This window comes from Gymnogyps californianus, chromosome 5, assembly GCF_018139145.2.
Source record: "Gymnogyps californianus isolate 813 chromosome 5, ASM1813914v2, whole genome shotgun sequence".
NCBI lineage: Eukaryota > Metazoa > Chordata > Aves > Accipitriformes > Cathartidae > Gymnogyps > Gymnogyps californianus.
Genome location: NC_059475.1, coordinates 1,655,240 through 1,668,368, shown reverse-complemented (window position 1 = coordinate 1,668,368; position 13,129 = coordinate 1,655,240).

Sequence of the window (13,129 nt, the reverse complement as noted above, 5' to 3'; positions counted from 1 at the left end):
CGGTGTCCTGCCCTGACAGCCACCAGTTTGGCCTGTCCTCCCTTATGGCTGTGAACGAGCAGAGACAGCAAGACCAGAGGAACTGGCGGAAACGATTGCTTTTTCTCATCTTTTTGTGCTTTTTTTCGTGCCAGCTGTGCTGGGTGGAGCCCAGCTGGATGGCCTCCACACGACAGGAGCTGTCTGCTGGTGGGGGGCTCCACGCAGCAACGGCATACAGTAACTCCCTTGCCTCCCACTTCTCTCTCTGTCAGCGGACACCGATGCCTCTATGGAAAAGCCCTTCTGCCTGCTTCTGTCACCTCTCTCACATCATGTGCTGGGGCAGCTCAGAGGAGGGTAGCAATGAATTAACTCTTTGACCCCCATTGCCTCTTTATACCTAAAGCCTTTTGCGTTTATGGGAGAAACAGTCCTTCTGGGGAGCTCTGAGCTGCTCTGACTGCCTCTTGCAGGGCTTAGAGCACTTGCATATGCAATCGGGGGGGAGACAGCACAGGATCCTGTGTCCCCATGCTCAACCAAGAGGTCACTGCCTGTCCCGGGAATGCCGCCCTCCGAATCCCTTCTCCGAGCTGCCCCAGCATGAAGACTACAAGGAAACTAAAGCACTCCTCATGTGCCATTCTCATGTGACTTTTTGTACCTATGTATGAAAGATCCAAACTAATATTGCTGTAAAGAAAGATACAGATTAATATAGCATATTATATAAAGATCTATGTATATAAAAGTTTCTGTATATTGTATGGTACTGTGTATAAAGTGGATGTAGAAGCATGACTGGTGTATGTGACTGTTCCCAAGTCTGACCTGGAGAATGACAGTTGTGATTTGCCTGAGGTTATGTCTTAAAGGCTTGTGCGTGAGTTTGAGAGTTGGAAGACGCTGCACTGCCCTCTCTCATTGCAGAGGGATGAGGAATATGGTACTGGTGCATCGCTACAGCTCTCTGGAAGGCTCTGGGGAACAATTTAGCTGCCACTGGGGCTGACTGTCACCTCGCTAGCTCTGTCTGTTCTGGATCTCAGCCATTGATGGAGTGGGAAAAACACTTTGGGGAACATCTCTGTCCCTTGAGATCAGCTTGACACTTCTACGTCCTGCCTTTCTGTGCAGCACTCGCTAGCTCCAGCTTGGCCCCGTGCAGCCAAGGGTGGAAACTGCAGGAGACTCAGCTCTAGCAATCTCTCTTCGGTGGAGAAGAGAGTTAGGGAAGAAACTTGATGCTTTGAGTTACCAAGTACTTGAATTCAACGTGCCATACAAAAAGAATGACATTAGCACAAACAAAGGCAGTTGATTACAAGGGACTCTTTGGAAGGGTATGAGAAAGTGGCGGGGAGAGGAGGACTGAGTGCAAGCAAGAATAGTGTAGAAGTCTGCCCTGTGGAAAAATAGCGAGGTGCTGGGATCCTTCTGCAAGGAAGGTGAAATCGAATGGGTGAGCAAGAGTTGCACAGAAGCCTGGCAGTAAGTGCCCTGCAAAGCAAGGGACGTGTTTTTTGCGTAGGTTTGTAAAGCAGGGTCTCAATGCCTGGTGGTGTTTACGCTGCAGCTGAATAATGCTGTAGTAATTCATATTCTGGAAAGGGGAAAGCAGTGGCTGTGGCTTTACAGGGTCGGAGAGGAGGAGAATAAGGGGAGCCAGTGGGACAGCTTCAGGAGAGGAACAGGAGCTTTCTGAGCAGCCATGAGAAATACAGGCAGGAAAAGGAATGCCTGGAAGAAAGTAATCCTATTAACGGCTACATGGAATAGTTTTTATGGTTGCTCCTGAAGAGACTATGTACTATCAGGGAATTAAGAGCTCAAAGGTGGCTGAACTACTGAGTTCCTATAAAAATGCCTATAAAAAGTGCTGGTATGTGTAAGTGCCTGCCTGATGCTTTGGTTTTGTTTTGTGGTTTCTTTTTTTTTCCCTACCCATAACTATATCAGTCTCATAAAAGGATATTGCCTCTTCTGTAAACACTTCCTCTTGTGGGGAAAGAAAAACATAAAACTCTGGATAGTACCCTTGTATAAACATAAAATAATCCATGCTGAGGAGTGACTGTTTTAGTACAGTTATTAAGGAGAAAAATATATGAATGTGTACACAGCAGGCATGGCGGTTGTTGCTTTAAGACCTGTTTTACTATTAAAAGCCTTAGCTATTGAATGGAGCTAGGGATGTAGTTGCTATTTCCAAGAAAACTCTCTGGCTGTTTGGTATGTTGCTGGCTGTGGGAGAAGTTTCCAGCTTATTGAGAAAAGTGTTCTTCGACCCATTGGCCATAAAGCATCCAGAACTACACCAGAAAACAAGTTTTTGAACAATTTGCAAGCCAGACTGATGCATTCCCAAGCAAGCAAAGAAAATGAGTGAACGCTAATGGAAATATGTAAGTAGTTAAAGCGGTGATCTGATTGTTAATGACTTGTAAATGGAAACCAGCATTGCACAAACTGCTTCATCAGTTTTTTCAAGGATGCTAGGTTGTACTTCAGTTAGAAAAGAGAAACAGTGATCTGAAGGTGATTGTACCGAAAGCATATTTAAAAAAATCATGCCATGAAAGGTCATTTAATTAGCCTGTACTTTTCAGAAGAGGTAATGGCCTGGTCAGCTGCAGTACACAAAACCTTACCTGACCAACTGATTTTTTTTTCTCTGGAACGGTGTTAAGGGGGGGGGGGGGGGGGGGGGGGGGGGGGGGAAGAAACAATTTATGTATGGAAGGATTTCTAGCTGGGTGGTGTCCAGCTCTCAGTGCTTTGATGCAGGTTAACTTAGTGCTTTCGATTAACAGTAGAATAGAGAAAACAGGGGTGCTACTTGCAATTACAGGGTGATGCTCACTTGTCTTACGAGGCCAGGTTAGTACCAAGAGATCAGGAGCCAGGTCAGTCTGCCTCAGTGTAAGGAAAAACTTGGAAAATCGTACAAGCAGAAGAGTGGCATGTAGTGGTATAGGAGAGGAAGAGTGTGGGTCGGAGCTCGTGACAGGCCACAGCAGCAGAGCTGGCGCATATAGAAGGATGCAGCTCACGCAGCAGAGGCCCACGTAGCCTGCGTGTATTGCTCTGAAACCACTCGCACGAGAATACACGGGCTCTTCTGACAGCGTTTGAATTTCCCTGCCTTTTCAGCAATCTCTACTTACGCTGCCGTTGTTCCAGTAACAGAGCTTCCTTGAAAGGCAAGCCCAGCTTTCGTGCGCTTGTTTGTTCCTGTCGAAGTCAGCAGAGGGGCTCGACTCAAACCTCGATTTCCTCGTCTGGAGATGCAGAGGTGGATGCGTGACGCTTCCCTGCCTGGTCTGAGGTGCCCCGTGTCGGGTGGCCGTGCTGCAGCAGAGGGTGCTGTGCCCGTGCTGGCGGTGCTGCCTGCCTTGGGGGCTCTGCAGGGGTTCCCAGTGCTCAGCCGATCACCCCTGGGATTAAGATATTGCTCTCTGCCCACTCCCAGTGCTTGCTGTGCAGAGGGCAAGTGCGGGCCTGGGGAACAACAATAATAGATGTGAGGGGCTTGCCTCGGGGGGGGTGTCTCGCTGCTGGAAGGCCTCAGATGTACGGTGAACTGGCACAGGCTCCGTGGGGTGCGGTAGGAGCTCCTTTCCAACCTGCCCTAAAAGTTTTGGACCAATCTTTTTTTTTTTTTTCTTTGGTGCAAATGCTCCCCCTCTGCCCTAGTTGTTCTGAATCCTGGCAGTGCTGATTTAAGCCCTTGTGCTTCTGACTCTGCTGGTCTCCCATGATGGAGAGGTCTCTCGGAACGGATGTCCCTCGCTGACAACCGTCCTTTCTTCTTTTTTTTTTTGAAATCAATGGTGGTGTTCTCTCCATCTTGGGAACGAACCTCTTGCAGTTAATGAATAACCAGCGAGAGATTTATCAGTGCGGTTCTCTTGCCAAGAGGAGATAAGAGAATGAGCCCGCAGCAGTCTGCTTCCGCCTCCAGCAGCGTGGGAGCTACCTTGGGTGTGCGCAGGGCGTTGGAGAAGGGCAGGATTGCATCCTCGGCTGTCTTACCCTGTCCGTGGGCTGATGCCGAAGGAGGCTTGCAGCTCAAAGCGTGAGGATGCTCACAGTCAAAGCAGGCCAGCACTGAGAGAGACTCCGTGAGGACACATCTCCTTGGGCTGACCAAGCTCTGCCTGCCCCATCTGTCTGCATTGGCCCTTGTGGTGGTGCGTCTTGGGTCATACCTGGAAGACCAAGGTGCTTGCGTGTGGGATGGGTTCTTGTACGAGTGGGTGCTCTTGTGTCGGTGCTGCTGACGAGAGAGTACTCGTCTGCGGGGGCTTCACTGAGGACATCCTCTTCAACTTTCATGATCCATTGTGTCCACAAAGGCCTCTGTGCCCATCACTTTGCCATTTTTGTTCTGGGCTGTGTGACAGCAGAGCCAAACTGGTCTCCTGCTGCGGCTGTGCATTGATTTGAGACCTCTTGCCCCAAAACTACTGGGGGGTACCTCTGCTTGGCTTTTCCCTGCGTTTCGGATATGGAGCTCCTGGGAATGGAGGCTCTTCACTGAGCGTTTTTTTTGCACCCTCCAGGCTGAGGAGGAGGCTCCCAGCAAGGCCCCCTGGAAGTCCCAGTTTGCCTAGAAACTGGCAGGAATTGCCTGAATCGTGAGTGAGAGGCAGCCCAGGCAAGCAGCATTTTGTTTAGGTGGCTGCACAGCTTCCATTATGAACCGCCTCCGTTCCGTACAGCTGGCGGGGGGGGCTCCCAGAATAACCACGCTTGCTGGGGAATCGAAGAATTGCAGCAGTGTTTGAGGCAAGGAGATGCTATAGCACAAAGACGAAAGCTTTCGGGCAGCTTGGAGGGAGCGACCCACAGAGAGGAGGGGAGGTGTGGGAAGGAGGAGGGGGCTGGAGGAAGAATTAAATGTACCTTGATTTCACAGGACTGCATGCCGATTGCTGTGCTGGCTGGCTCAGAGGGAGCCATAGAGAAGGACGCCCGCGGTGTAAGGCCAAAGGAGGATGGAGGCTAAGGAGAAAGGGTCTTCAAGGTAGGAATATTTGTGTAAGTGCAAAACCAAGGAAAGAAATCAACTGGCTGGACTTGCGGTACAAGCCCTGGTTCTTCAGTTGGCCTGTATTTAGGCTTGCTCAATCCGGTTACACCAGCACCTTTCAAAGGAGAATGAGTTGGGAATGTCAGAGAGTATGGAGAGTTAACTGCGTCCACCAGCCCTTCAGCCAGCGTCGCCTTGCTGCCGGAGCAGGGAGGGCTCTCCTAAGCTGGGAAGCGCTGGCGGCGTGGCGAGGGGCATCTTGCAACAGAGAGAAAACAAAGCCCCTCTGCCCGGCGGCGGGTGCCCTCCTGAGGCTGTGCGGAGAGGGGGATCGCTTTCGCGTTGAGGCTGCCTCGGCGAGGCAGGCTGTTCCCAGGACGCAGGCAGAACAATCTAGGATGTACCTTAACACATCCCTGATAACTGTTATCAGTGATGTTGAAGCTAACAAGGCCGATGACCCCAAAGCAAACGACACTCTTGTTCGTGCTGCACTAACGTTACCTCTCGCCGGTCTCTCTGCGTTTCCCTCTGCCTTTTGTGTGTGCTCGGACAAAGCCCAATTACAGGAACAGGAGGAAGGCGCTGAGTTCAACCAAGGGAAGTTCGGTAGGGCGTAGTAACAAGAACCAGAGCAGCGTTAAGGCTCTCGTCCCTCGTGTCCCCAGCTCAGCAGAGGTGTCTCGCACGTCCCTCCATTTGGCCGTTGGAGCCATGCAGACCGCAGCGCTCCTCCTGCCTGAGACCATGGGGTGAGGTAAGAACAGGGTGGAATAACCGGCATCCGAAACCCTCTCCGTAACCTCTTGCCAGCTAGCTCATTCCCTGGGCCACGCGTCCTCTGCCTGATCACAGCCCTTCTGTACGCCAGCTGCGGTATCTCGCTGGCAGATACCACAGTATGGGTCAAAATCTGACCCTCTTCTCACCTGCCTTTTACTGCTGAGACCACAAAATAATCCACTTCTCCAGCCATACTGATCCAAGAGATTATGCATCAGCCTTTGGCTGCAAGCCTCAAGGTGCTGCGTCCAATCTCAGTAAAATTTCCAAATGGATTTTCTCCATCCTAGCATCCTTCCTCTCCGCGTGCCACTACACTACACGGTACCTGGAGGGATTTCAGTCTCAGATGTCAGCTAAAGGTGTTAGAGATCCTTATTTTCCCCACACAGGTTAAATTTAGCGGTAAGCTAGACTGCCCTATGTTAAAGGGTGGCACAAAGACACATTCTCCATCAAATTCAATGGAACCTGAACCGGTCTCCATTATAAATTCATCTCAGAACGAGGAAACACAGTTGAGGGAAGAGTCCTCGCTCTGTGACACATGGCTGGCCCAGACCGTGGTAAATACATGGTGCATTCCTGGTGGCATGACCTCTTCATCCTGTGATGAGATGTGGAAGAGAACTTGGCTCCGTGTGGCACAGACCCTGACGAGATCCGGTGGAGGGGCTTTGCCGGGGTGCGTAACCTTGGGCAGTGTTAGTTAGGAAGCAGTTTAGCTCCTCGCTGCGGCGTGACGTTGGCATTCTGCTGGTGCTTTACTCTTGCTGCTAGGTTTGATTTTTTCAAAGGCGCAAGGGGAGTGCTCAGTTCCTACTTAAAACTGACGACTGATTCCAAACTCCCGTCGGTGCCTTTGGAAACTTCACCCTTATGTATGTGTGAAGAGAGAGAGCACTTCAGAAAGAGTGATAAAGTGGGAGAGCACTGTATAGAATAGCAGTTGGGTTTTCAAAACAAGAATGTAGGCGCTTTCTCTGGTGCTCTAGGAAGGAGGGAGTCCTGGACTCTTCAGAGTACTAAGCTCATTCTTCCTGCTCGGACAAATCAAGAAATACTGCACTTGGATTGCTGCAACGTTCTAACATGAAAATCTATGATGGTCATTGCAGGTTTCTTTTGTTGGAACAAAAGTTGAAGCTGTTGATAGCTATGAAGTGATAGCATGTGTTAGATCCCTACGACAGGGATTGAGGACTAGAGTGCAGTTTATGTGGCTGCTGGCACCTCAGAGGAGCAGCACGCTGTACGGAGTGCATCCTGCACGCTTTACAAGTTGGAAGCGTTCGTCTGCAGGGTCTTTCCTAAACACTGGCCCTTGCCTTGCAGCCCTAGAAATTCAACTGTGGGCTTTATAAATTCTTTAACAATCTGATGAGCTCTTCCTACGCTTGCGTGAGGATTTTTCCAAAGTGCCTTGAACCAGTCAGAGAGCTTGTGAGACTTGCAAGCTCCCCAGCTCTGCCTGGCAGCACGGCCCAGTGAATTAAGCATCGTAAAGCAAACCCAGAGAATCCCAGAATCTGAGCTTGGTTCTGACACTCACTTGCTGTGAGACCCTCCAGAAATCAATCACAAAAGGATTCATTCCTCAACTCAGTCTTTGTTTTGGGCTCTCTGGCTTTAGATACCAGCGGACCTTACGGTCTGTAAATGCTGCGCTCTTTGTTTCATTTGGTGGAAGTCAGCCAGAACCGCAGGAGCTGCTGCGAATGCCGAAGGTGCTTTGGAAGAGGTCTGCGCTTGAATTGAAGGCCACCTTTGGAAAGCAGGGCCCTGAGCTCTGCCAGCTCTCGCTATCCAAGCAGCGCTCACCTACCTCCTTGCAGGAGTGTCGCTGCTAGATGTGCCTCCCCGCTCCTGAGCAAGAGATTCCTCTCCATACCTCAGCCCAGCTATGTCATGACCATAGCTGTCCACGAGCAGCCACGGCTTCTTGTCGCTCCTGCTGCTTGGCAGTAGAGGGGACCTGCCTTTCTGGTGGCCTTGGTCCCTGTAGAAGAGAGGCGTCCTGTTTGGCGGCAGGGTTCTGGGAGGTGGTGAGCAGGAGGTGGAAGCCTGGAGAGAGATGACCATGGGAGAGCATATAGAGTTGCACAAGGTCGGCGTTGCGTGAGAGGCAGCTTCGCTGCCAGCTTGCTGGCTCCCGTCCTTGACTGCATTCCCGTGGAGTTAATCATCGAAGCCGTAGTCTTCACTTGAAGGTTTTTGATCTCCCTGTGATCATGCTGAATTCGCTGCCTGGCTTAAAGCAGCATTGTCGTACCAGATAAGAGCACCAGCTCTTCCCCAGGGAAGTCAGGTAGGGTCAAGGAGAGAAGTTTCTCTGTCCTCCCGTGCAGCCAGATAACCGCGGGAAATACAAGTTCTGCACAGTCCCTGGGGCTGAGCTGCCTCACGCCCTGAACAGATATAAAATCTGTAGAGCACAGATGAGGCTGCATGCACCATCCCCGAATAAAATCTTTACACGGCAGATTCTTTCGCACCCAAACACCCAGTAACCCTAGCGCTAGCACACGTAACATGTATAGGAGCCTTGGCAGCGGCTCGTATAGGAGCCTTGGCAGCGGCTCCTATAGTAGACGGGTTGTTTTCCCTGTCACCTACGCAATCTTTCCCGGGTCAGGCAGCCAGGATGGTGTCAGTGAGGGTGGCTGCCAGGTTACGCCAGCACTAACCCCAAGGGCAAGTCCAAAGACCCTTACTGCAGCCTGCCAACGTACCAGAGTGGCCATCGTGCCTGGGTGACTCCGGAGGGATTTGCCAGCTCGCGGAACGGGGGCGGTGGGAGCTGAGCAAGGGAACTGCTGGAACGCGCTCCTCAATTGCAACTCTTTTAAGCCTCCTAGCATCTGTGAAGAGCAAAGTTCTGTGCTGTAGACAGGAATTACTAGTATTTGCCACGATAGTACCTTCTTTCTGCAGCTTTCGAGAGTGACAGTAGATTGGCCACGTTGGGGTTTCTCTGCTTTTTAAACCCCGTGACTACAGCAACCTGTGAGAAATTCTAGGGGCCGTGTGTGCTGTGGCTTATCTTCATTTTTAACCATGTAAAAGGTGACTGAATTCAGAGCGTTTATTTCGTTTACAATTTTCTTATTTGCTTCTGCTTGCCTGTAGGCATGTTTTAAGGAAAAAAAAAAAAAAACAAAAAACCACCCAAACATACCAATGTACAGTATCCCGGTGGAGGAGTACTGCTGTGGCTTGCTTGCACACCCTTGCAGTTGTTCTGCTTCTCACCTTGAATGCACGGAGACTCCATCAGAGAATAAAATCAGTCAGAGAGGTTGTCTTGTCTAAGATAATGCGTATTTTTAGGATGTAGCCACTACCCTGTCCTGGCTGACATATGAAAAAAAACCTCTGGATAGTTAAGGAGGCCACCTAAATCCAGTTCACGTGGTCTACGTGACAGTTTCAGTACATCTTATTTAATGCAGTGCGAAACGTATATAATATTGCCTACCTCTCCTTCTCTTAAACGCCGACGAGGCTGATGAGCGCAGTCTGAAGTTCGGGGACTGCACGCACGGCGTGATTTTTGTAAGCCTGCTTCCCAAAGGAAACCGGACAAAAACCAGGGACTGAGGAAGAGTGCTGGTGCCTAACCACCTTTGACAGGGACACAGCCCAATTGCCCCTTGATTTTTACTGTAGTGAAATTCAGCCACGTTACTAGTAACTTGAGTGGTCCTTGGATCAGAATCAAAACTGATACAGCCATACTAAACAAATGGATGTATGCACACGCTGAGTATGTAATGCATAAACCGTTAGTATGAGGTACCAAGTATTCCAGCATCTCCAACAGCTAAGCAGCAGCTTGTTCGGTGTCTGGTGGCACGGTCACATCAGGAGCAATGTTACATCTCTTGACCCAAGTGCTCTGCTCAGCTGAACCTCACGTTAACTGGATCGACGGTTCCACCGCACTTAGGGCACGTGCCTGCCCGCCTTGCCTGTGGCCCCCGTACAGGGACTGAGGTGTCTGTCCGTGCTGGGGAGGGAAGATAAAAAGAGACTAAAAAGCCTTCCAGCTGTGCCCGAGAAGCCTGACTGGGGGGTGGGGTGTGGGGAGGGATGGGGGGGGGGACAACACACGGACGATGACGACTGCTGAATTATTTTTTTTGTTGTTTTAAACTGAACTTTGAAATTTAGCGCTGGAGGGAGCAACAGCCACACCTTCCATGAGTAACGTCCCTCCACCCCCTTCTTGGCTCGCGCTCCCGACCAGCCACATGGGATAGGGAGAGCAGTGTTTACGGAGAGCGTGACCCGGGAGAAACGAGGAAGGGAGTGTGTCTGTGTGGGTGTGTGTGTATCTGAGGGGGAGAGACGCGGGGAACGGGGAGGACACGGACTGGCAGGGAGGGAGAGCGGCAGAGGGGAGGCAGCAGAAAGGAAAGCAAACGGCATGCTGTGACGGGGACCGGATTTCTATCCCCTGGCGCTGCCTTCCGTGCAGCAGTAGTAGATCAAAGGGACACCTTTTAGCTTCTCTGGGTCCAACTCTCTCTACTATCTCTTGGGGATTACACACGTACAACCCTGAAATGCTGGATTCCGAGCTCATTGCAGTAAGGGACCAGCTGCTCTTTCCCCTTTTGGGAAGGGATGAGGTTGGGTGCGTACCTCGGTGCCATCAGGAGTGCATGCCCAACCTGTCTTTTCCCTTTAATTAGGTCCAGGAAGGGAGACAGCGGCACTCCTTGGGACAGAGCGCTGAGCAGTACTGAGAGGCAAACGTGCACGAAGAAAAACAAGGTGAGAAGGACGCAGCCCGTCACTACCGTGCTTGATTCAGACCCCAGGGAAGGAGCAAAGATGGGTGAACCAGCCCTAGGGAGGGAGTTAGGTCCAAGCGGCTTGGGATCAGGAGTAAATGGCTTGTGTTTCACAAGCTGCCTGCTTGGATCGGGACAAGAGCAGCCACTCTAACCTCTGCCTTCTTAGTGTAGAGTGAGATTTCTTAATCGCTGACGGATCTTACTCTTATGGTAATGTCAGTACGTGATACTGGGCTAATGGTACCCCACAGGTGAAATGGTGTTGAGCCTGCCTGCTGGCATACTGTGGCCGTGCGCTGGGTACGAATACCTGGCTAGCATGATGCTGTGGCACCAATTTATTTCAGCAATTACTTCTGGGCCTTTGGCCTGCCTGTTCTTACGATAGACTCCGTAGCACGGACAATAGAAATGAGTGTTTTGTTTATCCTGCTCCCCCGCAGTGTGTGCTTAAGAGTATTTATCGGGAGGACGGTTGTGCTGGGGGTGGCAGCCGCCCTGCTACGGTTTGCATCGTTAGTGGGTTGCTCTCAAAGGGCTTTTCACGTCTCGGTAGCGGGGCGCGGGGCACTCTGGGGCTGGGAGGGCTGGCTGGTCTGCGCCGGGTTATGGGGAGGGCGTGCGCGGCGGGGCCCTCGGTCGCGTTGCTGCTGAGGAAAGGAGCGAGGTGTCCCGGTTTCGTTTGAAATGAGTTGCTTGCGCAGGAGTTTGCACCTTGGGGGTGGGGAATCCTAGGCAAAGACCGAAGCGGTCGGTCCAGAGGGTTACAAATCCGAGGCAGGTCGGTCTCGGGGTCATTTGCCTTTCAAATCTTTTGATCATCTTTGGACCCAGCTTTAGGGTCCGATGCTATAACAGGCAGGAACTTGTTCTTCTGCCAGCTTAGCCTGTTTACAGGTTCTCTTGCTGGCTTTGACAGTCGCTGGTGAAGTGACCCGGAATAGCCTTGGCCTTCCCTTGTTGTTTTATCGTGCCTGAGCAGCTGAAGCTCCAGCTCCCTCCTGCCACTCCTGTAATTTATTAGCTGTCTCTGAGAGACGTGTTGGTGATGCACCGTAGGCCTGATGGCACAAGAAAAAGACTTACGGGTGGGCAACGTTGCAGTGAACCATCAGGGAGCACAGGGGAGGTTCTGCAAGCGAGACCTGGCCGGGAGGGAGCAAGGACTCAAAGGGGGAGGCTTTCCCGTGCGCCGGTAGCGCTGAGCGAGGTGCTCAGGTCCTGTACGTGCCTGTGAACGTCTTCTGCTGCGTTCTCAAGCGAAACTTGGGTGTACAGGGCTGCGCGCTCACTGGGAGGTCTGTTCCTGACATCTTCACGCAGGCGGCTCTTGCTGAGGAGAGAGAACGTGCTGCTGGCAGGACGGAGGACTGAGGGTCGGGGCTTGAATCCTTAGCAGGAGCATCTAATTCTGGGGTCTAACCTAATACGGCCTAACATCTAACCCGGCACCGACCGGATTTAGGCCCGGGCTAGCACTCGGGCTCCATGGCGAACAGAAATTTTTGCTTCCTTCCCACGCAGCTTGCGCCTGAAGATGGGGGAGGCGAGCGTGTGCGCAGGAACAAGGGGCGTGGGGTAACAGAGAATAACAATTGTCTTAATGGAAAGAGAGAGAGGGAGAGAGAGAAGAAAAAAGGGCTGTTGAGCTCTTTCTCTCCATCCCCGAAATAATAGACCTATTACTATCCCCAAACCTCGGCCCCCCTCCCCTCGCCGCTCCCCTCCCCAGAGAAGAATTGGTCACTGCACAGCTGTGTGAGCGAGAAAAATATATTTATATATATAAGAGAATCTGCCCTTCTGAATTGGTTTGTGGGGATGGACAAAACCTCATTGTGCGCTTTATCTGCCCCGAAGAGAATGGTCCCACAGTCTTTGCCTGGCAGGGGCTCTGCGTTTGGTTAACTGTGGTCAGATAACTGTAACTTCATTTAGATACTGTACTGTTATTTAATTTTTTTTTTTTTTTTTTAGGCATTATTATTGATTGTGGGCACATCTGGGGAAGAAAACACAACTGTCCCTTCCCCTTCCCCCAGCCCCCGTGCTGGAAAGATATTTTTTTGGGGGGGGGCTGGGGGGGGGGTGATTTATGGCCCCGCAGGGTTGTGCTGTTGGAAAAAGCCATCGGGGGTGGGGGGACACGGGGACACGGGACGGGACACCGGGTCTGGGGAGGGAAGGAGAGAGGGAAGGAGGGCGGGCGTGGAGGTGCCGTCTCTCGGGGGGAGCCCCGGGTACCGGAGCGGGCTCTCCCTGCCGGCGGGGGCGCGCGCTGCCCGGTGCGGCCGGCAGAGGGGCGGTGGGAGGAGGAGGAGGAGGAGGAGGAGGAGGAGGAGGAGGAGCGGGGCCGGGACACCGGAGGGCGGGGAGGGAGGGAGGAGCGCGCCGCAGCAGCCCAAGTTTGGGGGCAGCGCTGGGCGGTAAGCGGCGGAGGCCGATGGGCAGCGGGCGGCCTCGCTCGGCGCCGGTACCGGTACCGGCACCGGGATCCCACCGGGGCGGTGACGCGGGGCTCTGAGAG